This window comes from Euleptes europaea, chromosome 1 (assembly GCF_029931775.1).
Source record: "Euleptes europaea isolate rEulEur1 chromosome 1, rEulEur1.hap1, whole genome shotgun sequence".
Classification (NCBI taxonomy): Eukaryota; Metazoa; Chordata; class Lepidosauria; order Squamata; family Sphaerodactylidae; genus Euleptes; species Euleptes europaea.
Window position 1 is genome coordinate 82,374,397 of NC_079312.1, and position 19,841 is coordinate 82,394,237.

Sequence of the window (19,841 nt, forward strand, 5' to 3'; positions counted from 1 at the left end):
GGCCAGGCATTTTTGTCTTCATGCTCTGCCCTGGCCATTTACTAGGGAGAAAAATGGCTGCATACCCAGTTGAGTTTATTTTTGTTTGGTTCACAGAGAGATAAATATCCTTCTGTGTACAACTTTAACATTTTCATAGAAATCTATGAAATAACAAAGGCCTTAAATTTGGCAAGATTATTCCCAAAGAATGTAACTGTAAACTATTGAGAGGGATTCCAGAGTGGCTATGGGACCTAGGGCTGTCGATTCGTTTCGTCCTGAACCGAAAAACCACCGAATTTCCCCCGATTCGACAGTTTCCGATCGGATGGAACCGAACTAAAAAAAAGGCGGGAAAAGGATGCGCCGAATTCGGCGATTGCTGAATAAATTCGGCAGGTTCGGCGTTCCTGAACCTGCCTTTTCCCACCTTTAAAGACCCCCCGCGCGCCTTCAGGGGGCTTCCCTGAAGGCGCGCACGCGCGGGGGGGGGGGGGGGAACAGAGCTGCGCTTCCCAGCTGGGAAGTGCTTTGGAAACCAACAGTGATATACAAATGCTAACTTAAGTATTAGCATTGTGTGGGCTTGCCTCTTGTTCCATAAACAGTAGTTTTTCCACTTCCATTCTCTCTATTAGTAACTATATTTTTGGCAAGATATGGTATTTTGTTTAGTTCAGATCCCCAGATATGGCTCTGATTTATAATTTTATTGTTTTTTAACAGCAACAACCACAACCTCCCAAACAACTACAACAACCAAATCTCATACAGTTCCTGTCACAACCACCTCTGTTCCCCTATTGACCACAGTGACTCCTCCAACAATTGCTTTTTTCTTAACAACTAATCCTCCTCCTTTAGCAGTTCCTACTGTTGCCCTATTAACTACTGATGTTCCACCAATGACATCTTCTATGACAGAAGCCAGTGAATTTTTGACCAGTGACCCTCCGTTTGTCAACATCAACCCTTCAACGACTAGTCTTCAGAGAACGTATGAATATGGCTATTATTTTCCTACCAAGGAATCAGATATTGACACATCTACTGCAGGTATAAAGACTTCTCTCTCCCCCCACCCCCCGCACAGCTGTCAGGGTTTGCTATAATCTTTCCCAAAAATTCACTGCAAAGCGGGTTTGGGAAATATCAAAGAACAGCATTAAACAGCATCAAACCTGGGGCAAATCACACATGTGAAAATGGCCAGAATGAGCTGTGATCCAGGAGGTCTCTAGTTCAAACCTTGCCTTTGCCATAAACTCATCAGGTGGCCTAATCCCAGCCTGGAGATTTAGTAGTGGATTTATAATTTCTGGTGCTAAAATAAAACCAGATGGCACTAAGGCAGTGACAACTAGTCTTTACTATCTTTTAGTTGCTATCTGTCCACTATTTGTTCTTTAAAGACATCTTCAGCCCCCCATCCACATGGGGGTTACCCTACTTCAATTTCAGTGTTTCAAGAAATATCAGATCAGAGTATGTTCAGGAAACCTTGGCACAAGTTAAGGGAAACTATGGGGGAAGGCAACAGGAGGGGAATGGAAGAAGGAGGACACTGCATTTTAAGAGCTGGGGTGGAGAAAATCAACCACATGGCAGCAGCATTTTAAAAAATGCTTAATTTGGCCTTTATTTGCACAGTGGGTTATTTTTTGTGACTACATCTTTTACAGGTACACTGCTGACTCCCAAGAACACTGAAAACATTGAGAACATGCCCACCTCAGGTAAACATTATTACAAATAATGAAGATAATAGCTTCTATATCTATACTTCTAACCATCATGCTTAAAAAGTATTGGACATTTGAGGAATTATTAAAATATTAAAATGTAACCCGGATGCTTAAACGAACCACCTATAGTCTTGCATTACTCCTGACAATCTAACATTTCATATTTAAAAAGTAGAGTTAGTCTTCATGGTTGCAAAGTAATACTGAGAGACTTCAAAGATTTTAAAACAGAAGGCAATCTAAAACCACACATTATTTAAAAGTATTCATTAATTTTTTTAACACTGAACTAGCAACTTTTAGATTGTAGATAGATTCCACCCCCCACCCCTGAGATTTGAAGGTGGTGTCGAACAAGCTTCTTTGAGCACATACATTCACTTTTAGTGAAGAGGTTTTGCAAAGTGGGGCAGCCCATTCTTGAAGGGGGAGGGGATGGATCTGTGTCGGCAGAAGGCGGCGCAGTCGCGCCTCCTCCTCCAAGACTTCCCGACCACCACTGAGCCTAAAAAAAAACTTTTAGTAAAATTTAAAATTAAAAAAGGGGGAAATGCCCCATAGTGAACAGTGAGGCTGCACCACCCAAAAAAAAGGTGGCACAGCCCTGCCACTGCTCAAGGGGGCGTTCCCGGGGTGAAAGGGCTGTGGATGCTGCCTAAAGGCAGCTCCACCAATGCCCCAGGAATGCCCCCCACGCCATGATGACCCCACACTATGCTGGTGTGGGGTCATGTCAGCTCCTAAGAGGCTTTGTGGCCCCCTTCAGAAATGGGCTCTTAGTGTTTCAAACAGCAGCAAAATGTTTTTCACTTGAGTTGACAATGGGACCAAATAGAAGTGTGTATGTACTTTGGCAGCATTACTTTTTTGGTGTCGTGTGGCTTTGTTCAAAATGACTCTGAGCTCTAGTTCTTAGTTTCAGTGACAGTCACCAACACATCTCATACAGTTGCCACATTGCCTGCTAAAGCTCCCCTCACAGCCACAGTTGCCATCCTGACACCTTCTCCTTTTCTCTCACCAACTGCTTCCCCCCCAACAGCCCCTGCTGCTGCACTGCCCATTACTAATATTTCATCAACCTCTTCTACCTCAACAGCTGTTGCTCTTCTGACAGCTTCTCCTCCATTAGTCAACATCAAATCTCCATCCACTAGTCTTCAGCTTGAAGGCGCTGAAAATGGCAGTTCGTGTGCTACAGAGGCTTCTCCTGCAGGTACAAAAACTAACCGGAAACAATAAATTGTATTAAGTTGTGTGTAGATCAGTGCTTCTTTGCCTCTTTTTTTGTAAGCGATAATTAAAACATTGGAGTGATTCACATGATCATCCTTTCTATATGATAGCAATGCTGCATGGGGCTCAAGTAGGAGGAAGCATTTGCAGGGACGGCTCCCAAATCGCATCAGTAAGATGTGGTTCAGGCTAGAGTCACTTAGGAAGTTGGCTGTGAAGTGGTAACGCTGCTGGCTTGGATCCTGTTTGAATGTTGTTGTTAGTGGCCAAAAACGCATGGTCCCTTAACCCACTTTATTCCCCGTTTCAGCCAGGATCAAATTGACCCAGACTGGGGGGAAACTGTATGCATTACCTTGAAAAGCAGGGATGAAACTGTGCAAATCCATCCATGTAAACAGAAAGTGCGGGAGATGTGCACAGTTCCTGTTTAGCTTGCAACACCCCCGCCCCCGGTAATTGGTCGTTTCCCAGGGCAGGGAAGGCCCTTATTGGTCAATTTGAAATGACCAATCACTGGGGGCATGGGGTGTGTGCCAAACTAAACAGGAACTTCATGTCTCCCGCACTTTCTGTTTACATGGATTGATTGGCACAGTTTGGTCCCTGCTTTTCAAGGTAATGCGTACAGTTTTCCCCCCAGCCCGGGTCAATTTGATCCTGGCTGAAACAGGGAATAAAGTGGGTTAAGGGACCATGCATTTTTGGCCAGTGACTCCTGCACACTAAAAAATGAGTTTTTAGTAAACTCACACGGAAATTCTTTAGCTACAACACAAACAAACGCAAATAGAAAGGCAAAGTGGAGTATGGTAAGTCCTATACTTCAAATCTGGATCACTGCTCATTCCCTTTGAACCACAAGTTGAGATGGGAGGGTGTTCAAGTGCAGCAAGAGTGGGTGGAAAATGAGAAGGGATAAACAATTTCAAAGGAGAAACGCACAGATGGGGAGGGGCAGGTTTGGTTTCCTGCTCCCACCAGCCCACAATGCACTTTAAATATCCCTGCATACCAATCCCCTTCTTTATAGGGATTCGACATGATCCAGGTTGGGCTATGTGGCTATCCCATCCAATTTACCCTTTAGAAAGTTTGCATTGGATTGGAGTCTTTTTGGTGCAACAAACTAATATAGCTTGATGGTTAAGCAGTGAACAGGAGAATTAGTTTCATTTTGTGGTCAAGCAAAATATTTTCTGTAGGCAGAGTTCCACAAGACCAAACCTGAATACAGAACTTGCTAGCAACCCATATTTCCAGAACTGTAATGAAACACAATAGCTAAGACTACCACTACTTGACTACTTCCTCACATTTCACATCTCAGATTGGTGGCGTCAGGACTGGAAAAACCAGGCACAGTTTCCTTTCCTTCTTCTTTTGTACTTCTTCATTTCCCAATGGGATCACCAACACATTCACTTTCAGATCTTCTTTTGCATATCTGCTTAGGAATGGTAATTGGAGACAACATGTTTTGAAGTCTTATTTTTAATGAGGATTTCCCATTCTTCCTCTGCTCATTTTCATGACAGCTCCCCCCATCCCATGTGCCAAAATCTAATGCCTGTCAGGTAATAAGTGGGCTGGTATGGGCAATGCAAACATTATACCAGTCATAACTTTGCAGTTACTTGAACTATCAGGTAGACTGGCCATCAACATAGTTAAGATAATCAAGACACTCAGACTCCTGCATATTATACCCATCCTTGTTCTAGACATGCATCCTTTTTGCTCCTGTCTGCACACAGTAAATTTCTTATATCTACCATGCCATCCTAAGCAGAGTTACACACTTCTAAGTCAGCAGGGTTAGAAGGGGCATAGCTGTGCTTAGGACTACACTGTTAATATGGCATTGTAACTATCAGTTCAGTGTAAGAAATATTGAATCAATGTCATTGCTTGGCTGGATGGAAGCCAAGCCTTAACTATAAACATAGTGCACAGTACTTACATTTTTATTATTTGTTTTATTTATTAAATGTTCGTGCTCTTCCACATCAAGGATGTCTGAAAGGCTTAAAACAAAATGCAATAAATTACTTATAAATCATAAAGTAATTTTACTGCATTTTGTTGTAAACCTTTCAGACATCTTAGTAACGTAAGTTTGTTAGTAATCTAGGCACAGATGGTGTCTCATGATTAAAAAAAAACAACCCTCTTGGTCTGAAGGAAGATAGTTGCGAGCCATCATCCTTCAAGTCTGATGGTGCAAAGTTACATTCATAAGGCAGCTTCATTATGGGAAGGAAGACCTCCTCCATAGTGACTCTTCCCTGGATTACATGTATCTGCGGGACTTCCTGTCTTGGTAGGTTCCCCAGAGAAGGTTAAGATAATCTAATATCAACTTACTGGTGGTCCCTAGCCCAAAGAGTGTCCGGCTGGCCTGGGCCAGGGCATTCTCTGCCCTTGTGGAACAGTCTTTATAATGAGACCAGGGCCCTGCGGGACCTTATGGAGTTCCACAGGGCCTGTAAAACAGAACTGTTCCACCAGGCATATGGTTGGGGCCAGCTACGGTTCTTAAATGCTGGCCTCCCTACTTTACCTGCTGCTGCCGAACAACTGCCCGCAGGGCATACTGTGGCTTTATATTGCAACATTATGCACCATTAGAAATTATTATTTTAATTGGTTAGGGCAGTTTTTAACTCACTGCTGTATGTGATTTTATGGCTTTACTGTATGTTTTATGGTTTGTGTGAGTCACTCTGAGCTCGGTTTGCCAGGGTAGAGCGGGTTATAAGATTGATATAATAAATAAATAAATACATGGTAGCCTAGTTCATCCTGTGGCTTCTACAAAACTGTCCTAAGGTTGCTGATGCTTGAATGGACACGTTCAAATATAAATACAAATGCCATCAAGGTTTTATTATCCAGCCTACCTTCCCCATTCAAAGCTCCAGTAAATACATAATAAACAGCCAAGGTTGAGGGAACACTCCATTCTCCTACTGCGACTATGGCATACATTGCTCTATCCTTCAAGAAACCATTAAAAGGATAACCACACTTTCTACTACCTTGCTTTTGAGTCCCCCCTGCCCCCGCAATACCTTGCATTGCCATACAGATACCCTTAAAGAAGCTGTAGTACCCAAAATGCTGGCTGAATTCCACAGTTTTCCTGTTATGATGTTGAAAAGCTTCCACAGTTTTCCTTATGCATCATCTTTATTCAGATACTGTAAGGGCTTGTAATTTTTGGTGAGATCTATTAAACCCACATTAATGTCTAAGCAGGGAACAGAAAGTCTGTGGGAGTCAGGTCAGATACTTTCACTGATTCTGCTGCTCTGAGTTCAGGGCAATGTGAACAGGAACAGTGTGGTCCTATATGAAAATGCCCAATCTTTTAAAATCATCTTCTTTGATTATCTTGTCCCCCCCCCCCCCCGCTACACACACACATCACCAGAAGTTAGCTGGGTAAGTACCAGAGAATTTTGATTGACTGCTCTGTGTATAAAAGAAAGCAAACACTTCTTTCTGTGAAATAACATTGTTCTCTATTTGTTTCTTCATATTTTATTTCTTATTTTACTTCTATCAGGGATAGAGCATCACAGGATGACACTTGCAGATGTAAGTACAAAAAAAATTTAGTCTCATTCTTTCCTTGTGCCTGCGCAGATGTTGGTCCCAGTCATCATCAAATATACATGGTGTTTACCATTTCAAGAAGGCATCTACAAAAGATGGTCACCTGCCAGCAGCAGATGTCTTCAGGAGGCTGATAGATAATTTGTAATCAGACTATCCACTGTGGTGAGGCTGAGTGTGTGTGGGGGGGGGGAGGGAGAGAGAGCGAGAGAGCGAGAGATCTGGGGAGAGATTTTGGGTCAGAAAATTTGCCAGAATGAATAGTCCTAAGCAGCTTCTCTCCCTGAAGCTGTTCTTTTGCTTCTGATTGCAGCCTCTCAAGACTTTTCACACACAGAGAAAACCTGGCCTGCATTGTACATTTTTGTGTGCAATTTTTGTTTTGTCACAAAATTCCATGGTTTCCCTGACCAAAGGAGAAGTAAATACTCCCATGCGAAAATGAGAGGGGAAATGGTCCCGTAGTGATCTCTAGGGGTGAGCCCAGCCCAGTGTTCAGCTCTGTGCCACCTCCGACACCCAGCCAGCCAGCAGGTAAATGAGGGGAAGAAGAAGGGAGGAGGAGAGGGGATTCCCCCCGGTTTGTTTTAAGATGGTGGTGGGGCCAAAATGGCCCTAATAATGCCAAAAAAAAGGCTGCATTATTCCGGATCCACTTTTTGGATCCCTTAAATCTCTGCCATTTTTCAGGATAACACCCCTGCCCCGAAAAATACCGATAAAGTATTTTTTGGTTTTTTTCAGTTCGGCTTTGCTGAATGCACATCCCTAATGATGTCTTTAGCTCTGATCGTTCATGTTTAAGAAAAGGGAACCCTGATGTAGTGCTGGGTGCAATGAGGTGAATCCATAGCCCCCAGCTTAAGTGAAACGATCGTTTAGTTCTTTCAGTCCCGTCCTCCAGGACAACTATACTGTGTTAGGATGTACATACCTGATTGCTAATACACTTTATAGGCATTTTAAAAGCCTTTCCTGCTTTTCTTTGTTAGAATTATATTTTCGTTTCTTGTGCTGTGGTGGTTCTTGTCCTATTCCTGGTGCTACCGGTATTGATAATGAAAAGTAAGTATGGAACATGGAATCGTTTGTGCTCAATATTAAATGCAGCTCATTATGGCAGGGGTCTTCTGGAGCTTTCAAATAACAAATCTGAACTAGCAAATTCCTGTCTATTAATCTAGGCCTAGAACAGCAAGACTATTTTCCCTCACTCTAGTGACACCTCTGACAGTTTACAGAATTTTTCCTTGTTGCTCCCTTCTTTGTTAATTCTTTAAAAAAGATTGTATATTCCTCCTCTCCAGTGGTGGCAAAGAGAGGGAATTGTATGTGGAATTATGAGAAGAACTGACCCTGTAACTCAGACCTCTATGGTTAAAACTCACTAACTGTGGCAATGATTGTGTGTGTGTAAAGTGCCTTGAAGTCACAGCCAACCTATGGCGACCCCTTTTTGGGGGTTTTCATGGCAAGAGACTAACAGAGGTGGTTTGCCAGTGCCTTCCTCTGCACAGCAACCTTGGTATTCCTTGGTGGTCTCCCATCCAGTTACTAACCAGGGCTCACCCTGCTTAGCTTCTGAGATCTGACAAGATCAGGCTAGCCTGGGCCATCCAGGTCAGGGCCCCATGGCAATGATTATTTTCTGTTTAAATCACTTATCCTAGAACAACCACATAGAACTTTTATAATGTCTAATGTAAATGCAGATCTCTCACTGGGATCAGTTTATATGTTTGGCAGAGAGTCATCCCATAATGACATCAAATGGTGAGCACAGCACCACCACCACCATTCCACAGACCTTGTGTTGGACCCAGACTAAATTGGCCACTTTCATCCATTTCCCCTTCCCATCGCAAACCCCATTCATGTTGTTCCTCTAGGTACCCTGTCCCTCCAGAGCAGTGTTTCATGGAGATCAGTAGGATGCAGTGGAAGTGGGAGGGAGGAAAGTACCATTCTGCCATCAAAAAATTGAGTCTGGATGCAAGCCCCTTTTTTTTATCTTTTACAAGCTTCTCACTCCCCCTCTCCAACATATAGCATATACTTTCTCCCATTGTTGAGGCAAGAAAAAAAGGCTTGTCAATTTCATTTTCCCACTAAAATATTGTTTGCACATAGAATCATAGAATCATAGAGTTGGAAGGGACCACCAGGTCATCTAGTCCAACCCCCTGCATAATGTAGGAAACTCACAACTACCTCCCCCCTACACCCCCAGTGACCCCCACTCCATGCCCAGAATATGGCTAAGATGCCCCTCCCTCTCATCATCTGCCTAAGGTTATAGAATCAGCATTGCTGACAGATGGCTATCCAACCTCTTCTTAAAAACCTCCAGAGAAGGAGCACTCACCACCTTCCGAGGAAGCCTGTTCCACTGAGGAACCATTCTAACAGTTAGAAAATTCTTCCTAAGGTCTAGATGGAAACTCTTTTGATTTAATTTCAACCCATTGGTTCTGGTCCGACCTTCTGGGGCAACAGAAAACAACTCAGCACCCTCCTCTATATGACAGCCCTTGAAGTACTCGAAGATGGTCATCATATCCCCTCTCAGCCTTCTCCTCTTCAGACTAAACATAGTGCTATATGAGACTTCCAGAAGACTTGTGTACAATACAATTATTTATGAAAGATCTGCCCTGGTGTAATAAACCTACCTCATTCAGATAAGGTTATGAACCTACAACAGGGCTGCCATCTTGTGGCTTGACTAGATTTCCTGCTTTCAAAACTGATGGAGCTGTGGGGTGTATTTGCTTTATAGAAATTAGTCAAAATACATAACTTTGAGTTTGAGGACAGTTTAGTGAAAATCATATACAAAGAAACATGGTCTGCTTTGTCCTGTGAAACACATGAATGATGTCTCATTTAATGAATTAATTTCCCAATCATAACGCTTTAATGGACCTTGTTTCTCCTCTAGGAAAAAATATAAGAGAATATCAGCTCAACAAAACAAAAAGGTAAGAATTTTTTTTGGTAGTAAGGTGTTATTTTAAAACACAACACAAAAAAATATATAAATGTAAACATAAACAATAGGGTTATGGCATTACAGTGGAGCCTACTTTGAAAGTACATTTCAATTATTAACTTCTTTAACTAACAGCGCATTCCGGAAAGGAATGCCTGTGCTGGGCTTAGGAGGCGACCCAGTGGCGTTGCCTCCTAAAAAGGTTTCAGCACCGCCAAAACCTCTGCCCGGCGCCAAAGGCCTCATAGGGTTGCACAGGAGATACGCCAGCAAAAAGCTGGCGTATCTTGAGGGAAAAAAAAGGGGGGCGTTCCCGAGCTGAAACGGCTCACCTCCTGGGGCGCCGTAACACCTCCCGGCTCACCGCTGTGGCCTGTGGGAGGCCAGTGGGAGGCTGCGGCGGTGGCCGGGGACTGGCGGCTGGGCCTGCACACCGGCGCTGGGGCCACTCACGCCGGTGTGCGCCATCCGGGCGCTGGCAGTGTGGGCCCCTGCAGCCTCCTCAGGCCTTTCGCCACGGCCGCCAGCACATTTCAGGAATGCGCTGTTAGACTTCTATGTTCTCACTATATTTTTGTATCTGCTAACACAGTTATACTTAAACATTGTTACCTAGATCTTTATACTCTATTTCTATTTTTAATTGTTGATTATATAATTAAAAATACATTCTATTTTTCCTGAAATTCACAAGTTGATCTATTATGTATTAAAGATGTTAGTTAACAAAAAAGGTAAGAATTTAATTTGCAGCCTTTTTTGTTATGTCTCATTGGGAGGCAAACAGATTCTTTATTTTTACAGGCCTGTGTGTGTTAAGTGCCGTCAAGTCGCTTCCGACTCATGGCGACCCTATGAATGAAAGTCCTCCTAAATGTCCTAACTTTGACAGTTATACAGGCCTAGGCTAAACTTTTCTAGTTGCATTCCTTCCCTTCCCCTTTCCAAATGGTCTTGACTATTTGGACTCTAACTCTCTGGGCTGAGTTTGTTATGGTGTTCTCTATTGTTGGTGGTGTTCTCAAATGTACTGTTCACAATGGCTTTGGAACATTTTGGTAATATGGCTGTAGTCATTTCGACTCCTGTGAGTTTTGGATGTTAATTGTGTAGAAAAGCGAATCTGCTTTTTGTACCAAAGAGCTCCTATTCCACAGGATATTTTGCAAAGTAACACAGGGCAGAATTCATTATCCCCAAAAGCCATACGCTGGCACAGTTATTGCACCTACATAGTATTTGCCAGCTCTACTGACTTGTGGAGCTAAGCCAAAGTAAACCCATGTGCTATGCCTTCAACAGTTCACATAGTTATTTTATAATCCTCACTTGGCACCAGAACTGTGCAGAAGTAAGTTGAGGTGTGCTAAATTAGCTTAGCTGAAGCTAGCAGATTTTCTTAGACTATCTTTTGAGAAAGCAGTCTCATGCTTAATTCTCCTCAGAATGACAATGTGCCTATTTTCATGACTGTACAAAAGGATGTGTACTTATCATTGCAGCGCAAACAAACTAGAAGAACCCGAAAAGATGCTTATTGGAACGGAAGGAGAGAATGGACTTTTTGCTCTGTAAAACATCTCCATGCTTGTTTTCAGCCTTGCAACAATAGCTATGGAAAGGAATTCTACAAAGAAACTTTATTGAATGATAAACCTGGAAATGATAATAAGCAGAATTGCTTTTGCTGTGCTTCTAACTGCCACTTGACCTGCCCCTTCCCAGCAGCACTGCTGTTTTACTGGACTGTCTTCTCTGCTTCCACCTTAAAATTGCAAGTTCTCAAGCAAAGACTGGGTGGCATCCAATAACAACCATGCCTGGTAGCAGAACTTGACGAACAGGACTTTCCTGGCTGCCTATCCCACTGTAGCCCATCATACCTGTTGAAACATTGCCCCTAGGTCAGCCATCCCCACACTGTGGGCGCTTTAACACATACTGAATAATGCACTTTCAATCCACTTTCAATCCACTTAACGATTGTTTGCAAGTGACTTTTGCGTTGCACACAGTAAAATCCAGCTACAAAGTGCATTGAAAGTGGATTGAATGTGCATTATTTGGCATGTGTGAAAACATGGTCTGCAGTGTGATGGGGAGCTGGCAAAAACCCTGTTCCCTTCTTTGCCAGTGGAAGTGTCCTTCTGCTGGCAGCAATTGACCATAGGATGAGAGAGAGAGAGATTATTTGTATGGGTATTTTTTCTATTTCAGCAATTTCTAATGTTGCAAGTTGAAGTTATAATTGTTTACTCATCACATTCTTCCATCGATATCACATTCTTTTGACCTAGATCATGCAAATCCTGGGCCAGGTGATCACTTTGAAGAACACCAGTAATTAATATAGAATACCTTGATCATTGCATATGTTTAATGTAAGTCAAATGAACAAACACTTTCAGCGCAACCTGATGATGGGAACACTTTTGGGCAAAGGACAATATTTGCTTTTTAAATATTCATATTCTTTCTTCCAAATTGTGTTGCATCCACATCTATAAACCAGTCAGAATCTGTATTGTAGGAGTTCTGCCAAGCTCATTGTCAGTTCCTGTATTCAGTGATTTTATCTGGTACATATCTCAGAGACGATTGCTTGAAAATATCACTGGAAATCCAAGAAGACTTTTGCTTCTGGATTCTGGCCATACAAATCAGCTGTGTTTAATGATTCTGAACTTCCCTGGGAATATTCACCTTAGTTTTCATTTGTAACAACTCATGCTTGTGTACTGACTGATAGCCTTCTAATCATAACATTCATTGACCTTCATGAACTAATATTTGCCTTCTCATATTGAGCTCCAGTCTTGTCCTAAGATCAAGAGCAATGTTTATGCTTAATGATGTTAATATAATAAAATTATACAAATATATTTCCTTTATATGTCAGGAAAGAACAATCAATATCTTTCTTTATTTGGGTTCAGTCCAAAGTGAGCCTACAAATAATATCTCATCCATATAGCATTTTGTATCTGGCTGGACAGTTAATCCAATGCAGAGTTGCACCATTCTAAATCCATGGGCTTAAAGGGTGTAACTCAGCCTACGATATCACTGTAAGAGACTTCAGCTGAAAATGGTTCTTCTTCAATACCCTAAGGTAACCCCAAACACTAGTGTGGTGTGCCTGGTTGCCCTGTGTTGCAACCCATAGTTTTTCTTATACTTGTCAAGCTGCCTCCATGTCTTCTCTTGTCTTGCTGATGCAACCTCCAAGTTGCTGACCAGGCATTTTGCTGAGTCTTGCAGAAAGAGATATGTTGTGATGATACTGTATCTATTGCTCTTTCTCCCAGATGTGACAAGTTGGAAAGACTGAAACTGGAAAGTAACTGCAGCAGGGGTAGCCAGAAGTTGAAGCACCCATTCCAGCAAGGTGCTTGACACCCATGTAAGGCCAAGGCTAGGGCAAACAATATCATTTGGCCAATGAATGAACTGGGCTGGAATCAACACATAGCACAAAATCAATGTGGTGTAGTGGTTGAGTGTTGGAACTGTGAGACCTGGGTTCAAATCTCCACTCTTCCGTGAAGATCACTAGCTGTTATTGGGTCAGTCATTGTCTCTCAACCTAACCACTTTATAGGATTGCAGGGAAGGTAAAAGGAAAAGGGAGAGCCATGTACACACTTCTTTAGAAGAAGGATGGGATACAAATGTAAGAAAGAATAATAGCATCAGACAAAAAGGCTATAGTTATGTTATATTCAGATAAGCTTAGCAACAAAGCCAGGCCTGAGCCTAGTGGGGAATTGTGGTGGAAAAGCAAACGAGAATCAACACAGACACCTGTGCATTCCTCCCTCCTCCTTCTCCATATCCCCAATCCCAATTATTTACTCAGCCTTCATATTTGAATTTACAAAGGATATCAGAGGACAGAAACCTGCACAGAACTCTAATGAATCCTGTTGGAACATATTCAAATGAAAATGCACTGAACTAATTCATGGGGAACTGATACCAGCTGTCAGCACATTTAATGAAAGATTAAAGAGATCTTCTTGAGAGGTAACGAAGAGAGAAGAATATTCCTCAGAAGAAAACAAAGGAATAAAAAATGCTATCCCTGGTTGGCAGGAAAATTTGGCAAACATGGCAGTGTTCGTAGCAGAGTGATTATGTCAGAAAACAAGGCATTAAAGTATGTTAACATTCCCCGTCACTTACAAGAAGCCCTTTGCACTGAAGCAAATGTTAAAGAGACCAAAAGAGTAGTGGTGTAAAGAAAATGGCTGACAAAAATTTCATTAGACAAAAACATAATTTGATTTTCTTTGATTAGAAAAGTTAAAGAAATCCAACTGTACTGCTAACAGTGGAGCCTTCCTCTGATGTAATGGGTCTTCCGTCATTAGAAGAGACCCCAGCTGCATGGAAGGACCCCAGCATCAGTAGAAGACTACACCATTGAAGATAAAGAACCTTTGGATCCAACCCACTGCACTATTAGTAAATGGAATCAATTATTTGAAAAAAATTCTGTAGGCATGGTCCAATCAACAATAAGCACTTTTAATTCCCTTTAAAAAAATAATAAGAGAGATGTAATCTTGAAAACAAAACAAAAAACCCTACAAATACTATTTTGTTGCATTGTATGTGTCACATTTTTAGATTTAGGATACTTCTTCTATAGAACCGTCTATAGAAACTTATTAAATATTGACAGCCTATTCTGAACACAGAATTTCCCTTGAATGATAGGAAATTCCAGATGCTGTAAGTTTTATTTTCCTGTGAGCAGACAGCATTGGGGACTTATGGTATTCCTGTAGTATTTGTGTATTTACAAAGATACGTGTTGAGCAGTGGCAGGGAAGCATGTATGCAGGCAGGCAGAAAACTAATCTGTAATGCAGTACCAATTCTCAAAAACCAGACTGTGTCCACTTAATAACCTGCCATGTCCAATCAATGCACCTTCTTTGAGTTGCTGTTAACCCCTACACTCTGCCTACTGGCCTCATTACAACTCACCCAAAAGTGTCTCTGCATCATCTGTTCAGGCCTCACACACATATGCTGGGGTGATGAACACCCCACCCCGCCACCTGAAGCAAATCAAAGGAATCCTGAGGTTGGCTTCAGACTAAACTGGCAATCTCACCGATTACCCCTTCCCACTGCAGACCCTGCTCATGTCATTTCTCAAAGTCCCCTATCCTGCAGGAGCAGCATTTTGTGGAGATCAGTGGGCTGTTGGGGGCGGGGGGAGGCAGGAAAGTACATTTCCACTGATGGAAAGCTTTATCTAGATCCAACCCCTGGTTTAAGGTAACTCTGGTTACCAACAACATATCAATATAGGCAAGTAGCTTAACTAACCCCTGAGGTTAATGATTTTAATGCAGATGTGATGTATTTTTATGGTTTTATTATATGTATGTTATTAAATTCTATCATTACCCACCCTGAGCCTGGCCTTGGCCGGGGATTGAGGGCAGGATAGAAATTGAACAAATAAAATAAATAATAAATAAATAAAAATTAGAAGCTCTCTTCTGACTGGTGGTCACTGAAGGGCTGGCAGTAGAAATAATTTCAGCCAGCAGTAGAAACATCAGCTTGCCATCAGCAAACGCATTTGCATACTTATGGACATTGCTTCACCTGACATGTAACAAAATAGCCCTTCTGTTTATAATCGATTGACTGGATACCATAATGGCTTGGTGTTGGAAGACCTGGGTTTAAATCATAAATGTTCAGCCATGGAGCTTATGAACATCATCACTTGCAGCTGTCCCTCAGCCTAATCTACAAGACCGCTATGAAGATAAAATTGGAATAGGAACTCTGTGTACCCTGAGCTCATAACAGGAAGAGTAGATTAAAAATGTAATAAAAAGTACCACCACGGTAGTTCATTAAGGGCATGACCCTGAAGCCAATCTGTAAACAGTTTGGGATAGCAACTAAGCCCCATGCTGGCATCATTGGGAGATAACGCCAATGATGTGCTGGTGTTCTGGCATGACTGCACTGGCACAGGGGTCAGACATGGGCATCACATAGGGTGGAGAGGGAAAAAGGGGGTCTAATTAACCTCATAATGGATCCTGTAGAGAGATAGTTAGAAGGGAAAGTGTAAAGAAAAAATGATCAGCTTTCGCAGACTCCAATCAGCATAAGGATGGGATGTTCATGCTGACTGGAGTATGGGAAAGCACATCCAATTCCCCTGATGCTCCCAGCATTTGGATAATACCAGTCTTTTTAACCCTTCCTGTCTTGGTTGACGGAAGCTCCTCCCAATCCAGATTTAGAAAAGTTACTTCCATGTGGGAAAGTGCACCCCAATCTACCAGTCATGCTAGGGCTCATGTCCTACACATCTCAATACCCAGATCATGTTTTACAGCAGCTATCCATCTTGCTTTTCCTGACAGGAAGGCAAATGGTTCTCTCTCTGCAGAAGTACATCTTCTGCTCTCTCACCACTCTGTGCATGTCATTCTGATTGTTATAGTTCTGCAGAAATCACATGTATAAAAGTGAAAGATCATTACACACATATGGGATTTTAGCATTTGAGGGTAAAGTTCCACACATTTAGTACCAGGCACTTCATCTTAGGTTGAATCTTCACAAGCACAAAATGACAGCAACTTAGTACTGGTTGCAGGTAATAAACAGTTCTCCTGGCTTTAGAGGCACAATATATTTTATGACCCTTCTTGCCTTTTGTTGCTAGACTGAAACCACATGAGCTAAAGGTACAAACACTGTACTATACAGCCTGAACTTACTGAAGTATCTTTGGGGAAAGTCAAGTAGTTTTCCACACTGGACACTAGAAATTGAAACCAGACATGCAAAATACACCATCATGACTGGTTTCCATCCCACCCCCACCACGGCTGCAAACTCTGGCTTGGAAAATTCCTGGAGATTTGGAGCAGTGCCTGGGGAGGGAGGAGTTTGGGGAGGGGGGTGAAGTTCAGTGGGGATGTGATGCCATAGAGTATGCCTTCCAAAACTGCCATTTAACCCAGGGAATTGATCTGTGTATTCTGGAGATAGTGTTCCATCATCCAGGTGGGGCCTGGGAATCTCCCCGAATCATGAGTGATTGGTTACATCTGTAAGCCTAAAAATGTTGTGATGCCACGCATCCCTATGCACCAATAGAAATAAATTTGCTGTCCCATTTCCATAAGTTGTAATGAGTTCTCATGGGGCTTTTAGAAGTACAATATTTTATAGTGGGAGGACACCATTCCTCATTTAATGTCCTTCTGATAGTCAATAAATGCATGGTGTATTGCAGTTCCTACAGCAGAGAGAAGCAACTAACTGGCCCAAGTGGTTTTTAATTTGTTTAGATTCAATGTCAAGACTTAATAGTCCCTGGTGATTCTGAATAAAAGGGACAACAGCTTTGCTTCACAAAGCAGTGTAGTAATTAACCTGAAGATTTAGCTTATGTCTAAGAAATAATTTCATAAGGACCTATACCTATTGCTTAGGGGAATTTTACACTAAAATGACCAATAAATTTGCTCCAATAGGTCTGAAGAGAAGAAATAATAACCTAACTAGACTGAAGAACGTAGGGAAGGTGGAGAAAAGTAATTAAAATGAACATACAGTATTTCAGAATAAGAACTAAATAATGAGGAAGCACAAAAGAAAACAATAACAAAGCCATCCAATGGCTGAGACAGGAAGGCAAATCTTTTGTGTGTGTGTCTGTGTGAAGTATGGTCAAATCACAGCTGACTTTGTTTTTTATTTTGTTTTAAACTTAAAACTTACAAATATACAACATACAAAATAAAACATAATCCATACATTCTACAAACACATATCACACATAAAACCGTGAGCTTTACTCTGGCCTGGATCAGCTGTCGGATTATTATCTCTGCCGTGTATTAAATTTAGTTTCTTATTTTCTTAATTATACATTCAACATTAACATTAATTCATACTATTTGTATTTCTCTTATCATGTAAAGAGCTTCGTAGTGTTTCATATCTAACAGCCTATTCCTGAGAATGGGGCTGAAAGTGTATAGGAGGCAGCATGACCTGGCCTCCGGCATAAACGCGTGTAATCATGCGGTTACACGAATTCACGGCGGCGTCGAGGGCAGTCCCACCGGCGACCGAGCACCGCGGGACTGTGCCTCCCTCCTCTGCCGGTGCGGCCTCTCCGTCGTGCCAGCAACGACATGGAGAGGCCACACCGGCACGGGGGGGTGGTTCTGGGGGCGGGTTGAGCCGGGGGGAGGAGCCGCCGCTTGGGCAGCTTCCTTACCACTTTCGGCCACTTGTGCTGGTGACCGGAACAGCGTTGCTGTGCCTGCTTAGCCAGCACAGCCTTGCTGTTTTCAATGGGGCAAAAAGCCCCAGGTCATAGATAGGACATTTTGGAGGACTTTCATTCATAGGGTCGCCATGAGTCGGAAGCGACTTGACGTCACTTAACACACACAAAGGAAAAAAAAGCCACAAAACGGCTTTTTTTTTTAACAGCATTGGGGAAACGGCTTTGGAAGAGGCGCCGCTGTGCCTCTTCTCCGCCATCCCCGTACGCCTCAGCTCAGGAATGGGCTGTAACTTTCTTAAACATCTATATTTTGCTTTTAACATTACTTCTAAATATTATTATTACATTTATACCATTACTTATTATAATATTGTTTGTCTTAATGATGCTTATGATTAACTCATCTACTTACTCTTAGCATATTACATATATTTTCTCCAGATCATGATCTTATCAACTACACCTACTACAATTCAATAAAGAAAAAAGCTACAGGAGCCTTACATATTCACATAATCGTAACATGGTCTCCATTTTCTTTTGAACTCTTCCTTTGATCTTTTACTCAGTAAAATTGTCAGTCTGGCCATCACTATATATTCTGCCATTTTCTTCTGCCATCTTTCTATTTCTGGTGTTTCTTCTAGTTTCCATTTTGTTGCAATTGCCCATCTTGCTGCAGTAGTCATATATATAAAAAATACTTCTTTACTTTTATCTAATTCTGGGGGTAATATTCCCAATAGCATAGTTTTTGAGTCTAGAGGAAATTTAATTTTCAATACTTTTTACATTTCTTGATGAACTTCCTCCAAAATCTTTTAATCTTTTTACAAGACCACCAAGTATGAAAATAAGTCCCCTCTATTTCTTTTCATTTCCAGCAGTGGCCATCACTTTTCTTATTCATTTTTATAAATTTCCATTGGAGTCATGTACCATCGATAAAACATTTACACCAGCCAGCATGGTGTAATGGTTAAGAGTGGTGGTTTGGAGTGGTGGACTCTGATCTGGAGAACCAGGTTTGATCCCACTCCTCCACATGAGCAGCAGTTTGCTAAACAGAGTAGTGGGTTACAGGTCACTATCCTGTCCTGAAATATATTTAAAAACATGTATTTTCAAAAACAGGGTTAAGTATCAATCTGAATATAAGGAGTTACTTTCAGAATAAAGCTTCACTGTGAACAAAGGATGGACCAAGTCATAGTGACTTTTTCTCCCAAACATTACTGCACAAATTAATCATCAGTTTGTCTTTCCCATTGACTGGGAACAACTTTTGAGCCATCCAAATTGATTTGACTGATGGATTGGCTCTAGAAAGAGAGAACAGAATCTTATTATTGAACCAGATGTGAGACAATATGATATATATGATAATGCCTTTGACCAAAGCAGAGCCATTTTTAGAATGTAAGCAATATGAATTTGTCCATGGGAGGGCGGGATATTAGAGTGAAAAACAAACAAACGAATAAATGTAGTCCTTATATAATTTAGTGGATAGATGTGCAAGTTTATTTATTTATTCATTTATTTCATTAATACTAGGGCTGTCAATTCGGTTCGGCCCGAACTGAAAAACAGCCAAATTTCCCCTGATTCGGCAGTTTTTAGTTCAGGACGAACCGAACTAAAAAATGGCGGGAACACGGGGGAGCCGAATTCAGTGAGTTCGGGAGTTCACGAATAAATTCGGCAAATTCGGGACACAGCAGTATAACCATCAGTAAGCAGCATTCTCCCCCGACCAATCGGTGGCCAAGCTGGGTCTTCTTTTGGCCAATCAGTCAGGATTGAGTACTGGAGGAATCAGCTGCTGCACGGCCTGGCTGGGGAGAGAAAGAGAGAAAAATCCTCGTGGGGGGTGAGTGTGCACATTCGCTCCTTTCCATGGCTGCAGGGGGCACATTTTTGGGGGTAGAGACCCCAAACTTTCAGTGGAGCTTCAGACGAGCCTTCTTAA

At 41.9% G+C, this 19,841-nt stretch overlaps 1 long non-coding RNA gene across 1 annotated transcript; it reads left to right on the plus strand.

Moving 5' to 3' along the window:
- Window positions 1-7,576: 7,576 nt before the first annotated feature.
- LOC130493521 (uncharacterized) lies at window positions 7,577-11,237 on the plus strand. Its single transcript, XR_008933974.1, has 3 exons — window positions 7,577-7,649; window positions 9,526-9,565; window positions 11,079-11,237. It is a non-coding gene; the product is annotated as an uncharacterized LOC130493521 (long non-coding RNA).
- Window positions 11,238-19,841: the final 8,604 nt, after the last annotated feature.